This window comes from Artemia franciscana, chromosome 1, assembly GCF_032884065.1.
Source record: "Artemia franciscana chromosome 1, ASM3288406v1, whole genome shotgun sequence".
NCBI classification, from domain to species: domain Eukaryota; kingdom Metazoa; phylum Arthropoda; class Branchiopoda; order Anostraca; family Artemiidae; genus Artemia; species Artemia franciscana.
This window is the reverse complement of record NC_088863.1, coordinates 50,085,842-50,102,029: the sequence shown is the minus strand read 5'-3', so window position 1 is coordinate 50,102,029 and position 16,188 is coordinate 50,085,842. Positions and strand designations below refer to the sequence as shown.

Sequence of the window (16,188 nt, the reverse complement as noted above, 5' to 3'; positions counted from 1 at the left end):
ACTTTTTTTTAGTTTAAAGCTTTTTTCTATTTTGGGGATAAATTTAAGACTCTCAGTGATAGTTTCCTTGGAGGGGGGTGGGGTCCCTGATCCCGCAACAACCATCAAGGTAAATTCAAACAGTCTAAACTGGTTTGACATTTGAATAATTTCATCCTTAGCGATCAAAAGACAATTTCCAGCAGTTGTGCTTTTTGGTACTGGTGATCTGTGATTGTCACCAAACTGCTTGAAGTTCAGTAGCCCTTTTGTTCGCTATTTACAAGCCCATAACTTTTGGTCATGGGAAAAAATGTTTAAACGTAAAGATTGGTGAAAAGCAAGAATAGACAATAGATAATATGAAAATCATTTATATTAATTAATATCTAATGATGGGAAACAATTTCATAATGTCTCAAAACAATTTCACACACAAACACCAGTTAATAAAATGTAGCTACTGTAAGCGGTGAAATCAAAAAGCCCTCATGGTAACCATGGACCTGGCAATGGTTAGGAAACAGAATTAGGGAAAACTAAAAACAGGGTAGTAATAACAAGGCTGGTCATACAAAACAAAACCATATCTACCAAAACCAACACTTCTTAAGCATTCTCTCCATTTATGGTTTTGGCGAAATTGACAAGCTGACCGATAAAAAAAAATTCTATGGTAAAAATGCTTCACTTCCTCCCAGGTGCAAACAAAAGTTTTTTTTTTCTATTTCCAACTATTTGAATTCATGCCAAACATAGAAAAAAAGCAAAAGCCCCATTCTAAAAAAATATTTAGCCTGTCCCAAGATATAGCTACTGTCAGACCCATTCATGATAAAATTTAGCTAAATTCCAGCGCCAACTAGGCCCAGCACAGAAGTTTGGATTAACTGAAAATTAAGTTTTAGCCAGTTAATTGAGACTATCAAACCACATCGAATCATTTTATTTGATGCTTACTACAACTCATACAACTATTAACAACTCACTGTAGCACCAAGCCACCTGAGGCCAACACAGCTACACACGGTCCTCCTCCATCCCAATCTATTCAAAGCCTCCCTCTTCACACCCTTCCAAAGCCATTAAAAATAATTACTAGAGTCCTTTTAGATTTTCTTGTGTAATCTGTAAAACTAATAAGCGCTTAAAACAAAGGGGCTACATAGGGGAGCTTTATTCTAAAACAAGTCTTATGAAGCTACAGTAAACGTAAAAAAGCTGGGATAAACTTAAGTTTTTGCACTAACTTAAATATTTGAAGCACTGTTTTTACTCTTTTTGCTAGTTCGAAGTCAAGGGCTTCGCATTTCAGACCACTTGCCATCGTGATGCCAGTAATATTGTTTCGTAAGCTATCAGATTACTTGGGAATCGGGACTGGCATGTTACAGTTTTATCAAAAAGAAAAATGAAGTTCAACACGGCGCTTTGAATCAATAGATGTCATTGTGGAACAGTGGCGGATCCAGGGGCTGAGGGCGCTGCGGGTGCCCCCCTGCTCACTTAATGTTAGATTTGTGATTGGGAACGCTTGCTCTGGTTTGGGTTGGGATGAAAAATATTTGTTTGTAATGGGTTTTTAATAGTTGGGTTTTTAATTAGTTTTTAATTATTAAGACAGTTCCTTTTTGCAAACAAGTTTGAACCAAGTTTTTAGTTAATTTGTACGGTCTCTGTTAGACTTTACTAATGACGCATACCACCAAAAAGAATTTAATTAAATTTAGGTTTATCAAGGGAATCTGTTCGTATCACCACAAAAGCCAACTGGGAGGTGAAAATCTTTATTTAGTAATAACAAGGAGGGAAAATTTCAAATCCTAACTGCTTTAGGCCGTCGAAATGATATTTCAGGATTATGATGTCATAACGGGGCTGAAAAGCAAAATATTTACTTCTTTGTACTGTCAAAAAAAAAAATTTCGAGTTTTGCTATGATACTGAGGTGAGGAAATTGATATCATTACTTGTTTTCGCAGTCTGTTTTGTTTTTCTTTTTGCGAAGCGGGATGGTTTTTACAACATTGTTGTTTTTAGGGGATTTGTATAATAGAAAGTAAATGTACGAGAAGTGCAAAAATTATTAATTTATGTTTTTGATTTTGGTGAGTAAATGGTGGCCACTTTACTGGCTATTTTAATCAAATTAAAGCTTTGCATTATACGACATATTAGCTCATCTGTTCATCCTAAAAAAAAACTAAATTAAAGACGAAGCTCTTTAAAGCTTTAATAAAGGTTCGTATAAGTATATACTTCAAAGTAAGTATATGAGTCCAACTACTGTTTTAAAAGTCTGAGTAATCATTTAAGAAGAATAGATTTTTGAAAAATTGTTTATAAAAGAAGGCAAATAATTATGTTTTTTTTTTCTAGCTAGTATACATGGGTCTCGGAATCCTTAGTTTGAATCAGTAGAATGGCATCAATTTTTTTTCGAACATTTACTAATAAAATGTTGATAAAAAGGGGAAATTTACACAACTTAAATTAACCACGGAAACAGAATGCAACTACAATATTACTTCAGAATTTCTCACCTACTCAATATCAACCAGTCACAAAATATAGTTGTATTTTGTATAGGGGTTGCATAATATTGTCTGAACTCCTATATATACCGCTGAGGTTTTCATGCTCATTTTGATACATGCCATCCAATCATATTTCCACGATTACTTGTTTATAAATCAAAGTTTTACAGGATAATATTCTTACTTTATGCTGAATCTGAGTCAAATTTCAAATTTTTATTTTTGTGCACAACAGACATATCGAAAATTAAACGTTTGAAATGAATACCTGAAAGTATCAAGATTAAAAAACAAAAATATATTAATTAGAAATCTCCACAGCTTGAAACCCTGAGAATTTAAATCACCAATCTCTACCTATCAAATAGAAAGATAATAAACATACAGTTATTTGTTCTTTAAGGAACGTTTCGACTGATATACTTAGGTTAAAGCACATACCTACATGCATCTTTAAGAGAGCTCATATTTTTCAGACTATTTTGGTCTTTATTCGAATATTTTAGGATGAATAGAAGAGGAAATACTAATGAAGGGCTTTAAACTAACAGGACTCTAGACCGACAGAGAGAAAGGCTTGAATTTAATCCTTTTCAGTTTTAGAAAGTCAGCTTAGGACTGTTTTGTAAAGATTCAAATATCCCTCAGTGAAATTCCTAACATCTTTAAGTGACAATGAGCCGTCTCGACTCAGCGACAGAATATACGAAAAGTCAGCTAGAGCTCGATGACAAAATGTTCACTGTAGATATGTCTAAAAAGGGTAATAAGCTCGAATTTGAATATAGTCTAACTACAGTCCAAGGTCGGGCCGCAAGGTTGGAAAGTCTTAGCCATGTTTCCAAGCTGTCTTAAATCAATCAAAGGCTAAATCTAAGACTTTAAATGATGCAATAAAAAGTCCTTAAATTTTGCTAAAAGTTATTTTAGACATCCCATGGAAATTTATTTTTACATATTTCCAACAAATAAAAAACAACAAACCCGTTTTTTAAGCAAGAGGAAGCCCATATGACAAAGAAATGGTAATGAGAATATGACTCAAAGGTTTTTAATTTTTTCAGGGAAAGCACTCACTGGATCGTTTCAGTATAATTAATGCTTTTGTTCACTTATTGCCAGCATTGTTTGCCTGGCTACTGTTACCATTATCTGACTGTGTTGAAACAGAGGTGATTTTGTTCTTTTTTTTAGCTCAACTACTTACAACTAGACCGATGAAATAAACCTTATAATAAATAGATCTGCCATTAGCAGCGACTCAGCATCACTTCTTTCTCACTGCTATCTAAATCTTACCGTTGCCTGAAAGACTTCAGTGAAAGACTTAAGTTGAAAAGATGGTCTAATAAGATATTATTAAGGACGAGATAAACGCAGAGTTTTTCAAGCTACAAACGACAGTATTTCTGCAAAACGAGCGCATTTTATATCATCTCTCGAGTTAGGAACTACTATTTCTAGATTACGACAGTTTCACGATGACTTGCATACCTTTGAAGTTTTAACTCAATAAAATTAAATATAGTAAATAAGCCTATCAAGCTACTTTACATTAAGATCCGTGAAAACATCATCTTATCTCTGATCAATAGATTATTATGAGATAACCAATCCGACACCGCTTCACACTCCTACGTAAAGGAGCATGCAGTGTGAAATCGCAATGTAAGACCAATGCTACACTCATCCAATCTTACTTTAAATGCTACTTGACTGATAAGCTAAACAAATCGTCTTTTCAAGTAGCCATATTTCAGAATTGCAGAATTCTTGCCAAGGGAATGTTGGTTTTTGGTGAAAAGGCCAGCACGCTATTCACATATTTGTGTTCTTAAAACGGTACGCCCGTCGGCCCTTGGAGTGAGAATAGTAGTTCAGTGTGAACAGAAGGTTGTATTAGGAAGAAGAAGAAGACAGTCGTTTAAACAGGTTTGAAATTCTATTATATTACAGGTTATTTTATTTGATTTCTCTAGGACCATAGCTCAAGAATATTTTTGGACTACTGATATCTCTGGAAAGAGGAACTTGCTAATAAAAGTTATAAGCCTAGCCTACTATTAAATTTCTTATTTTAAGCAAGGCTATTTCCAAATTGCCTATACATATTGTCTGCCAATGCACCCCTACCATCCTGATGCTCCCATATATAGCCCTTAGAAGCTAAAAGAAAATAGTAAAACAATGAAATTCTTACTTTAGGCTATAATGTGTGTTATACCCAGTCTATGTTTCAATTAATAAGATTATCATATTTTCTTTGATGATTATCCATCTTTTAAAGCTATAAGAGAGAAGGCATCTACAGGAAAAATTTGATAAAAGAAATAATATCACAAGATGTAGGCCTACTGTTTTATGCTGTTTCCAAACATTAAAGCTCCTCTTAAGTTGATACACCCCCTCCTCATTATGGAGGTTCCATATGTAACTCATAGAAAATAGGAATATGGGGAAATGTTTAGTTTTGTTCCAAGTACTTTAAAGTGTGTATTACTGCATATAGCAAGATTCTGATGATTGCATATTGTTTCTTTGTCATTATTAGAAAAACACATCCATTTTTTAGCTTTCTAAAATCCCCCTGCAATGAGACTAAAACTGTATATAGTGGTCTTGCTTACAGGTAGCATTACCTATAGAGCAAAGTGTATTAGTCCATGAGCCCTGCAGGTAGCAGGGCAAGGTCTGTATTCTATATCTATTTAACAAAGAGTTATAAAACTAAAAAATAAAATAAAAATGAAACAACCTTGCTCTGCTGCCCACAGGGCTCATGGACTAATATTATTCACTCGATAGGTAATGTTACCTGTAAGCAAGCCCACTTTATGCATTTTTAGTTTGCCCTGTGGAGGAGGAGGGTCAACCAGAAATGGATGAACTTCTAGAATTAGCATTTCTAAGTGCTCTAAACTGGAGCATAACTAAACATTTACCAGAATATCATTCTCAAAGCCTTTCACTTTACTTTACTGCTCCCTTCCTCCTAATGGTCAAATATATAGCACAAGATATATATTCATCATGAATTTTTGTTAAATATTGAGCAGTTCATATAATTAACCCAGAAATAAATTCAATATACCACTTGATGCCATTTTTCTGCTTTTTCTGGATCTAATAATTACTTTTATTGCAAGTACAACATTAAGCCTTTTTGGACCTTTGAAAATGATAATTTCTTTCTATGGTTTTTGGATAGGCTATAAGATTGGTTTCAAACTTAATAATTCATTATAAAATCTATTTGTTCAAGTTATATAATCCACAAGAATTTGTTACAATTAAGTTGTATAAAAAGCTCAAAACCATTTTTTTATCCACTATTCTTTTTCTGTCAGCTTTGAATTTTTTTTACATTAAGGTCAAACAACAGTTTTCAAATGGCCTAACAGAATAAGAAGAAAACATGGCAGAATTGCTTTGATCTTTTTTTATTCAGCTTTATCATGACAAATTAATGTTTTTGAAACATATAGCTTTTTTAAAAGATTTAAAATGAAATAGCAAGTTTGAAATCAATAAAAATAATAACATTTTATCACTCACCATCTATAAAAATAGATTATAGTAGAGCACTAAAAAAGGAAAAAGAAACTAGCTTCCAAAAAGATAGAGATACAACACTCAAATAAATGCAGGTTAGAAACTTTATCTATCTAATTTAACTCTTCGCACTGAATTATTTTGAATGCTAGACTGTTGTTTGAATGGCCCTGTAAGACCATATTTTTCAAGGTGGGAATTCCTAAAATGCTTGTATATGTTTAGTAAAAATTTTGCATGTTTATAGTAACACTTTTTGATGTTTTCAGTGTCTCTCACTGACAGCATGCATGATACACTAGCAAGGTAGGTTATTTGTTGTAGGCAAATTGGACTATAAATCAAGGCAAGATATTTCCTAAAATAGCATCTGTGATTTGGAACTACAGATGCATAAGCATGTTTAATCATAGTGGTTGTTTGCTTAACAATTGCTTGTCTAGTTTTAATAATCATTTTTGTGATCATAATACCAAGATATCTCAGCTCCAATACCACAGGGGCAGCATGATTTCTGATAGTGACAGAATTGCTTTGTGGTGAATTAAAGGTTAAACAAATTTACACTTATCATTATGGATAAAAAGCCCAATAGATTGAAAGTCACTTAGGAGTAGATTCAGGTTGTCTTGTAAGTCTGCATTGGATCTACTGAGCAGAAGGACTTCATCAGTGTATGTCAAGTAAGACAGGTCACTACCATGCAATAGGAGAGAGGTTGAGGTTTGGTCCAGAATCTTGAAGATTGCATGTTTAAAAATACGAGGCTAAGAATGCTGCCTTGCCTCACACCTCTTCTGATTTTTGTTGGATCTGAAATTACACCTTTCCATTTGGCCTGCACAGTAAAATTTTTGTACCAAAACTTGAGAGTACTCACTATGCTAAAACTTACTCCATTGTGTAGTAGAACATTCATTTCTTGCATATGATTCATGCTATCAAACGCTTTCAATGTATCAATAGTGAACATATATAGAGGCAACTTATTTCTTTCCAAGTCCATAAGTATGTTACCCAGAAAGTAATAAGCCTCTGGGCACCCAAGACCTTTTTGGAACACAAGCTGATTGCCCACAGTGTCCAGTATCCAGCTCAGAGAAAATCACACATTCAAACAATTTGCTCAAGATGTACAAGATAGTTATGGGTCTATAAGATTTGCATTTGTCTGGATCTTTTCCTTTTTTGGCAATAGATGACATGTCTGCTTTCTGGAAAGTTTTGGGAACAGAAGTCCTGGTAGTGAATATCTGGATGATAAGCTGAAGATGGGAATAGTCATTCAGGTAAGTGCTTGAGGTGTTTTACTGTAAGGCTGGTGCTGTCTATCCTCTTCTTTGCTTTGGAAAGTACTTGTCTGACAGCTAATTTGATCTTCTCAAGAGAAATGGGAACAATTTAATGCTGCACTGAGAAATGTGCAAGCCAGCTGGAAACTTTGGTTTCATACTGATTGGTTACAATAAAATTCTCATCTCCCATACATCAAAGTATAATGTCTGGTCTGATTAGGCTTAGCCATGATTTCTTATTTTCCAGCAAACAGTTGCTGGATAATTTGGTAGCTCTTCATTTCAGCTTTGTATTTATGTTTTTTGCTCCATTTCAGCTTGAATACAGTCCAGCATAGTGGTCTACCACAAAGCAATCCAAATGTTAAGCCATGTTTTTGCATGTCATTTTGCCAACTGGAGTTCAGTGGATTCAAACCATATTGGTTTCTCTGTCCCAATTTTGGCTTGTCTTGTAGGAACTGCTTTGGATTTGGCAACTTTCAGATCATGGATGACATGAAGGTGATAAGTGCTGAAACCTACAGTGGCTAGAACATTGGAGGAGCCAAAGCAGAGTAGATGAAACAGAAATTTAATGCAACTTAGGACCAAAGCAATAGTGGCAACATAAAGGGGGATATTTCTCTTCTCCCAATTTTGCTTGTAGACCTACTTTCTGGAACAAGCATTATTAGTGCTACGTCATGACTGCATTTGAAATAATTCTTGAATGGTGACTAATTGGATTGTCAGTGCAAGTCTTAAAAAGGGGACAAAGTGGTATAGTCACTTTATTTATAAGTCAATTATATGAACAGCTCAATATTTACCAAATTTTCTTCCTGCTTGGTTTTGTTACTGTTGTGTGTTTGCCATTAAATATATTTGAAGAAAAGAGTTATGAATAGAAAATCCGTGGATAATATAACCTATAATTTCAGCTATATATTTGACCATTAGGGGTGGGGCTAAAGTAAAGTGAAATGCTTTTAGTAAATGAAATCAGCTTTAGTAATAATATTCTAGAATTTTTTTTTATGTTGTTTTCAGTACTTTATAGTGTTTTCTTGTTAAGGCACCAACAAATACACAAGTATCATGAGTTGTATTGTCAGAGTAGCAACAATTATATTGAAAAGCAGTATAAGATAAGGCATATAATGGTACTACTCTTATTTCACGAAGATTTTAGCTTTAAAAGAGCCTCTTCTACAGTATTACCATCATGTCAATTAATATTTTGGATGTTAATTATTGCAAATAATCCCAGACAAAACTAGACCGCATCAGGTCAGGATGGGAGAAAACGTGTTTCAACCAAGAACTTAATGTGCATAACAATATAAAAATGTATTATGGATATATATATATATATACATATATATATATATATATATATATATATATATATATATATATATATATATATATATATATATGTATATATATATATATATATAGAACTATTAGACAAGATTGGTTGTATGGTAGCCTAAGAAAAGAGATAATAATATTTAGAAATAGAAAAAAATTATCTGATGACACTACATTTATGTTGTAAGCATGCCCTCCTTCAGAACCCCCAATTCTCCACCTTTACCAGCCTATTAATATTGGGTTAAGCTCTACCTGCTTTGTCTTTTAACTGGCTTTCTGACTGGATTTGTCTTTTAACTGGCTTTTTATGTATAATGGCATTTTATGTAATGGCTACATCATAATCTATAAATATAGTATGCATTGTTAAAAGTATTTAATGCATTTGACATGGAAAATAAATAATGATTGTTTAAGGATTTGGTAAATTTACTTTGGCTGAACATATCAAAAGGAAACATGCTTATAAGATCAGATTGTACAATCAGGTTGCTCATCAAATACAATTCTTTGTTAAAATATTATTTTAAATGATTTTGGAAATGTGGATAAAAATAGAAGGAAACATGAAAATCTGATTAATAGAAATGCACTGTATATCATCAAGTAATAATTTCATTGTTTAAATGTTCTTTTTTTTACTTTTATAAATCCTACGGCTATATATGGGGTCATCTCAGGGAAACGGGTGCACTGTCATTAAAGCAGGCAAGATTTTTTGGAAAGATCATAAAAATTAGGAATTGAATGGTTCTACTTATATTAGCATGTTTTCTTTAGATGCTGTCAACCACAGAAAGGCCACTTCTAAACAAAATCCAGGAAAAATCTTTATAGGGCTGGAAATCCAGCTGAAAGAATAAGAATTGTGTATTGCAAAGACTGGAGACCAAGCTTAAGGTAAAGCCTGTTGACCCAAATTGGATAGCCTTGGTATTGACCAGTCATGTATAGACTTCAATTATCTGTTGTTTACCTATAGTATGAGGTAGATCTGTCATTTAGATAGGTATAGACCTGCTATCTAAGCCCTGGAAACAAGCAGCCTTTGGCAGGGGGTGGGTGAGTGCATCCCACCCCCTCAAAAAATTTTTTTTTGGCATTTGGTAAAATTTTGTAAAAATTTGTGGCATTTCGTATTTTTTTTTTGTAAATTCGTGACTTCTGCAGAAATCAGATAGCAATTCAATAAAATATAGTTTCCCCGCCCCCCCCCCTAATGAAAAGAGGCTTGGGATGCCCCTGGTCCTAGGAAAGGGTAGTAATAGTAGCTTGATATCAGTACTTTTTTGGCTTTAGTGACAAGTGACATCAACTAGTGACAAGAAAGAAGAACAAAAAAGTGCTACAAACCATATTATCAGCACACGTGTTTATATACCTTATGGCTATATCTAGCCTCATTAGGAGGGATAGTGCTAGGGCACAATTGTGTTAGCAGTGATAGTCGCATTTTGAAAGATCATTTAATCAATCTTGTTTGTTTTATGTTTTTTTATTTAGTTTGGTCGCTTGAAAGTCTTGCAGGAATCCCATCATTGTTTTGGTCAAAAATAATTTGGATTTTGACAAATGTTGCCCCAAGAATAAAATGCAGGCGTGTAGATTTTATAATTTTATCAGAGTAAATCTATGAGTTTGGAATAAAAACTCAGCATTGGATTTTGAATCCAATGGTATATTATTATCTCAGTTCTAATAGGAAAAAAGAATAGGAAGACAGCACCACATTTAGGGTTCCTTTGAGGCTAAAAATGCAACTTTTTTGGATAGGATTTAGTACAGAATTCACCCTTGGTTTGATACTAAGATAATCAAGATAATTTGCCTTAATGTCCATAAGAATTTGGATTTGAGTTCATTGATCTACAATTGCACAATAACAAATATTTCCCTCTAATTTTTAATTTTTCCCGAGTAAGTGTGGGGTAACATACCATTCACTGGCACCTAAAAGCATGTTTTTGATTTAACAAAAGCATAGCTTAATTTTAAAATCCAGTAATGCCTAAGAAAGATGTATCATTGTCAAGTGGACACACTGGGGAATTTGAAAATGTAAAGTTTGCATAATTCAATATTATCATCTAATGTGCAATTGTTCCTAACAGGAACTACTAAGTACCCCAAAAAAACTGACGACATAAGAAGATAGCTGTGGTGAAATGTTATTCTGCTAGTGTAGGGTAAATTAGCCTAATCAGCAAACTGATTACCTGTACCCATATTGATTCTTAGACCACACTGTCTTTTTGTTTACAATTAAATGAAAATGAGAAGATATAAAAATGGGTAAAAATTTAATATGACAAGGAATAGTAATTCAATGTCTTAATTGTGAATATTATATATTTTGTTTTGTTTAAATTGCACCTATACCCAAGAAAAAATACAGAAATTTTACAGTAATGTTTCAAAATTTTTTAAGCAATTAGTCAATACCTCAAAATTAAATGGAACTGAAACAGACTGATTAATAAAAGTGCTATGGATAAGTTCCAGATATTAAAACTAGTTTAATGGATTTTTGTAACGTTGCAAATTCGTTGAGCTAGACAAATAAAACCTTAAGTATTGAATCTGCTACTAAACTTAGGTCTTTTTTTATGCACCCATCTATACCTCTTCCTCTCACTAAGACACTGACTTTTCACAAAATAAGCTAGGCCTAAATTTGGAAATGCGTTTCTGGGGCCCAAAGTTTTCCTGATAATTCTATTTTCAGCGACTCTTATCTAGCTCCAGTTTTACAAAGAAATTTTATTTCTAGAAGTTTCATTAAACTACTGCAACAAAATTTTATATTAACCAATTGTCCGTTTTTTCTGTGGTTTTCCTGCAGTTCCAATGATATCAGTTGGAATCCTAACCACTCAAAAAGTTCTTAGCCTAAATGTAATATTTTTTTTTTCAGCTAAATTTCAATAGATCTGAAGAACCTGGGACATAGATTTTTTGAAGGCATTCTTGTCATCATTTTAAAATGTCAGATACATAGGGATGCAGTTTAAAATATTCTTGTATTCTACAATTTTAATTACAATTGGTGACTGTAATGGCATTAGTAGCTAAAACTGTTCTTCATCACATTTACTTGGATGAAGATCCTGTTATATGCTTAACACATACAATAAAAGACATTAGGCCCTATATAACACTTTCAGCCTAAAGAGCAAGACTGATAACCAAGCTAACATTAAAAAAAAGGAAAAATTGGGGATGATTCACCACCATGGAGCAATTTATTCTGGACTGAATACAGATGACTCAAACTATAGTGCTACCCCAACTTCTATTACACATATGGTATAAATGAAACAACATAAAGAATAACTAGGAATTTTTATAATACAGTAAACATACTATATTATAAATCAGGAACTTAGATAGATTTCTCCGCTTAAAAGTTCCCATACTCTTTCTGCCCCTTAAAACTGTCATTCACGATATTGTGTTGAAGAAAGACTCAGATTAAAATAAGACAGTGACTGGAAAGTCATAGACCCATTTTGTAATGCAACTTTTGATTGCAGTAAAACATCTTATAGTCTCCAATTACTTTAGTCTTCTGAATGCATACTATTAGTCTTCTGAATATTAATTTTCAAGCCCATTCTTACACCCTGAACTCTCAAAACCTCCAAAAATAACTCATTTTGCTAAAAATTTCTTCTAGGATACCCAAATCATCAGTATAATCCATGTCTACTAGAGTTTTACTCCTCTGCTTAAATCCTTGTTCTCCCATAGTCTTTGTTGTGCTCCTAGGGACAAAGTCCATCAAAATGATCAATATAAATGGGAATAGAATATAACCCAGTTTAAGTCCTGATGCAATACAAATCTAGCTTCTGCTCTCATTCCCTATCTTAACTGCAGCAATGCTATCTTCATACATAACATAAGTCACTTAAGTGTATTTATCTGGTTAAGCTTTTCTATTAGCTGAATCAGGCGCTTGCTCATAACTGAGGACTAAAGGGACTGATGATTAAGGCACTTTTCACTTATCAATCCAATAGTACAAATTTGGTCAACACATCCTCTACCCTTCCTAAAGCCACATTGTTCTTATCTTAAACTTTATCTACGGCATCTCTACGTCTAAAAATTATTATCATGCTAAACAATTTACTTCTTGCAGAAACCAAGCTAGCGCCTCTATAATTACCAGACTCACTTCAACCACCTTTCTTATAGGAAGGTTTGATTAAGTTTTTCTTAAAACCATTAGACACTTCTCCTTAAGAACATCTATTCATAATCTAGCAATTTATTTCCAACTCCGCAACCACCAAATTTCCATCCTGAAGTCTACCTACGTTGTAACCTCTTAGAAGGTATTTACCCTGCTTAAGTTTCATCTTTAGATTAACTCTAGACTCTACTACAAGATGTCAAGAGCTCTTGTTGTTGAATGGAGAAATAACAAAATGCCCATAAAAGATATAAATTTGAGGTCAGAAATAAATCTAAGTGAAACCTAACTTTGATAAATTTTAAGTTTTAATGAGCTTTTTAACTTCGACAACAAAATAAATTTTGCCACCGCAAAGTTGCGTTTACAGCCATTTTGCGCCGCAAAACACTGAAATAGCAGATCAATTTAAAAATTGTTTTAAAGCTCTATGTATGATTTTCTGCAGAAAAACTCATCAATATCTGAAGACAAACTACTGCAAGGCAGAGCATTCATTCCTAAGCAAATATGCAGTCTTTACTTTGTAAACAGCTAAAACAGCTTTGTAAGAGCTAAAAATTTTTAAGCTTCGTTGAGTTGATGTAGCAATAAAATCATTGTAGATTAAAGCTGTGATTTTTTATTGTGCTGAGGCTGTGATTTTGAACCTTCAAAACCTCTGTTTTATTTAGGCTGCAGATACGTACGTTTCTTGAAAAAACGTTTAGACTCAGTATGGGTGTAGTCCCTTGAGTTTTATATTTTTTATTTCAAACTTTTATTTAGCGCTAAAATCTTTGGATATCATATTTTCTTCGTCTTCGTCTGGCATCTGGTGATTTTTTGCTTGCATTGCAGAGTTGGCAGTTTATTTTACAAATTCGCCTGGATAGTGAATTGGAAAGATTTAGTCCCAGACTTTGATTCCAACTAGATGAAGCGTGTCTGATATTTGTGAAATATGAACTATTACTGTTAAGGCTAAAGGTATTAAGGTGAAACTTTCAGGGAATGTTGAGGGGATGGAAAATTAAATGTTGAGGGGATGGGAAACTCAATCCATACACAATGTACATGCAGATTGTAAAATCAACACTATCTTCTTATCAGCAATATTCCAGGAACAACTAAGAATATTTGGTTGAAACTTTCAAGGCATGTTGAGAGGGATGATGAACTAAGCAGAATGCCTTATGTGCATACTTCTACTGCTACTATTCCTACCACTGCTGGTAGTGCTACTTCTAAGTCAAAGGGTATTGAGATGTATTTTCTAGGGAATTTGAACTGAAATACAACGCAAAATGTGCATGTAGATTGGCAAAAGAGCATATCAGTAATATATCAGGAATGATTTAGAATATTAAGGTAAAACTTTCAGGGCATGTTGAGGGGGATGCTGATCTAACCAAAAAGCACTAAGTGTATAGGATACTACTGCTACCACTACTGCTATTAGGCAAAGACTATAAAGGGCAAATTTGAATGTTAAGGAAGATGTTAAACTGTATCAAAATACACTATGCGCATGTAGGTTATTATAAGGGCATATCAGCAATATCTGAAAAACGGCTAAGAGTATTCAGTTGAAACTTTCAGGAAATGCTGAACCAATCAAAAGGCATTCTATGCACAATACCACTACTGCTACTACTACTACGAAGGCTAGGGTTTAAGGGTGAAACTTACAGGGAATGATGATGGTGATTTGAACTAAATAAAAAACCTTATATACATACAGGTTTTCAAAAAGGTATTCTAGCAATATCTCAGGAACGGCTTACAATGTCAAGCTAAAACTTTCAGGGCATGTTGACTAGCCATAAGGCACTGTACTACTACTTCTAAGGCTAAGGGTATTAAGTTGTCAAAAGAATTATCAGCAATGTCTCAGGAACGGCTTAGTGTATTATTTTGAAACTTTCAGGACATGTTGAGAGGGATGTTTAATCAACCAAAAGATAATATGTACATACTACATTATTGTAGTATATACTAACGGACTAGACATAAACGGACCATATCCGCGCTCTTTGGGGGAGTTGGGGGGCGGGTAATTTGGAAATGTTAGAAAAATGAGGTATTTGTAACTTACGAATGGGTGAAGGATCTTGTGCTTCAGCGCTCTTGTTTTAAATCCCGACCTGACCCGGTGACAGTGGGGGGAGTTGAGGGGGAAACCGAAAATCTTGGAAAACATAAAAATTGACGTATCTTTATCTCACGAATGGGTGACCGGATCTTAATGAAACTTGAAATATAGAAAGATCTTGGGTAAAATTCTAGTTAATTGACTTCTTGCTAACTCAGAAAGGGTTTAGGTTAGGAAAATGAAACTTTCAGGGATGAATCAACAGACTAAACTATGTCTGGGAAGGTATTTTGAAGCAACTACCTCCACTCCTTCTCCCTCTAGAGGGCCCTGACCTTTGATGACCTTTAAAAATATGTGTGTTATAAAAGTGAAACCTTGCAAAATAGATCTTCTGCTTAATTGATGTACAACTAAATTGTTTTCAGCTTCATAACTTTGCTCAATTCCATTTTATAAGGTTTTAAAGATATGAAAATACATTTCCTAAATTTTGGGGAAAAAAACATTGATAAGCCTCAAAATTCTACTCAAATAACAGGAATTGCATTTTCAGAACTAAAGGCAGAGAAAAAGCAACTAGTAACTGAAAATTAAAGTAAAATGTTGCTTTGTCAAAATTTCAATAGGTAAAGACCTGTCATGAAGGCTAATTTCAGGGCCCTCCAATGGGAGAAGGAGTGGAGGTGGGTACTTTAAAATACCTTCCCAGGACACACTTTAGGCTATAGACCCATCCCCGAAAGTTTCATTTTCCTAACCTAAACCCTTTCTGAGATAGCAAGAAGTCAATTAACTAGAATTTTACCAGATCTTGTGCCTCAGATGTTCCATTTCCAATTCAAATCGGATCCAGGGACGTAGGGGGTTGGAGGGGGAAACAAAAATCTTGGGAATGCTTAGAGTGGAGAGATCGGGATGAAACTTGATGAGAAAAATGAGCACAAGTTCAGGAAACATGATTGACATAATTCGAACGGATCCACTCTCTTTGGGGGTGTTGGGGGGATTTCTAGCGCTTTGGCGAGTTCGGTGCTTCTGGACGTGCTAGGACGATGAAAATTGGTAGGTGTGTCAAGGCCTGCACAAATTGACTTGATATCAGTCGTTTCCCCGATTCGGCCATCGGGGGGGGGGGGCTGGAGGGAGAGGAAAAACTGAAAAATGAGGTATTTTTAACTTACTAATGGATGA

At 34.1% G+C, this 16,188-nt stretch overlaps 2 protein-coding genes across 4 annotated transcripts in view; one reads left to right on the top strand and one right to left on the bottom strand.

Annotated features, from left to right (window-relative positions):
* Positions 1–16,188, bottom strand: part of LOC136031022 (ankycorbin-like) — a 129,994-nt gene that overhangs the window by 112,145 nt on the left and 1,661 nt on the right. The gene's annotated exons all lie outside the window — the stretch shown is intronic.
* Positions 4,276–16,188, top strand: part of LOC136031033 (SET and MYND domain-containing protein 4-like) — a 39,743-nt gene continuing 27,830 nt past the window's right edge. The window contains exon 1 of one of the 2 annotated variants that reach the window (XM_065710244.1): positions 4,276–4,448. The gene's annotated coding sequence lies outside the window, so the exon portion shown is untranslated. Of the gene's footprint in view, positions 4,473–16,188 lie in introns of both variants that reach the window. The other variant, XM_065710235.1, reaches the window with a different exon arrangement.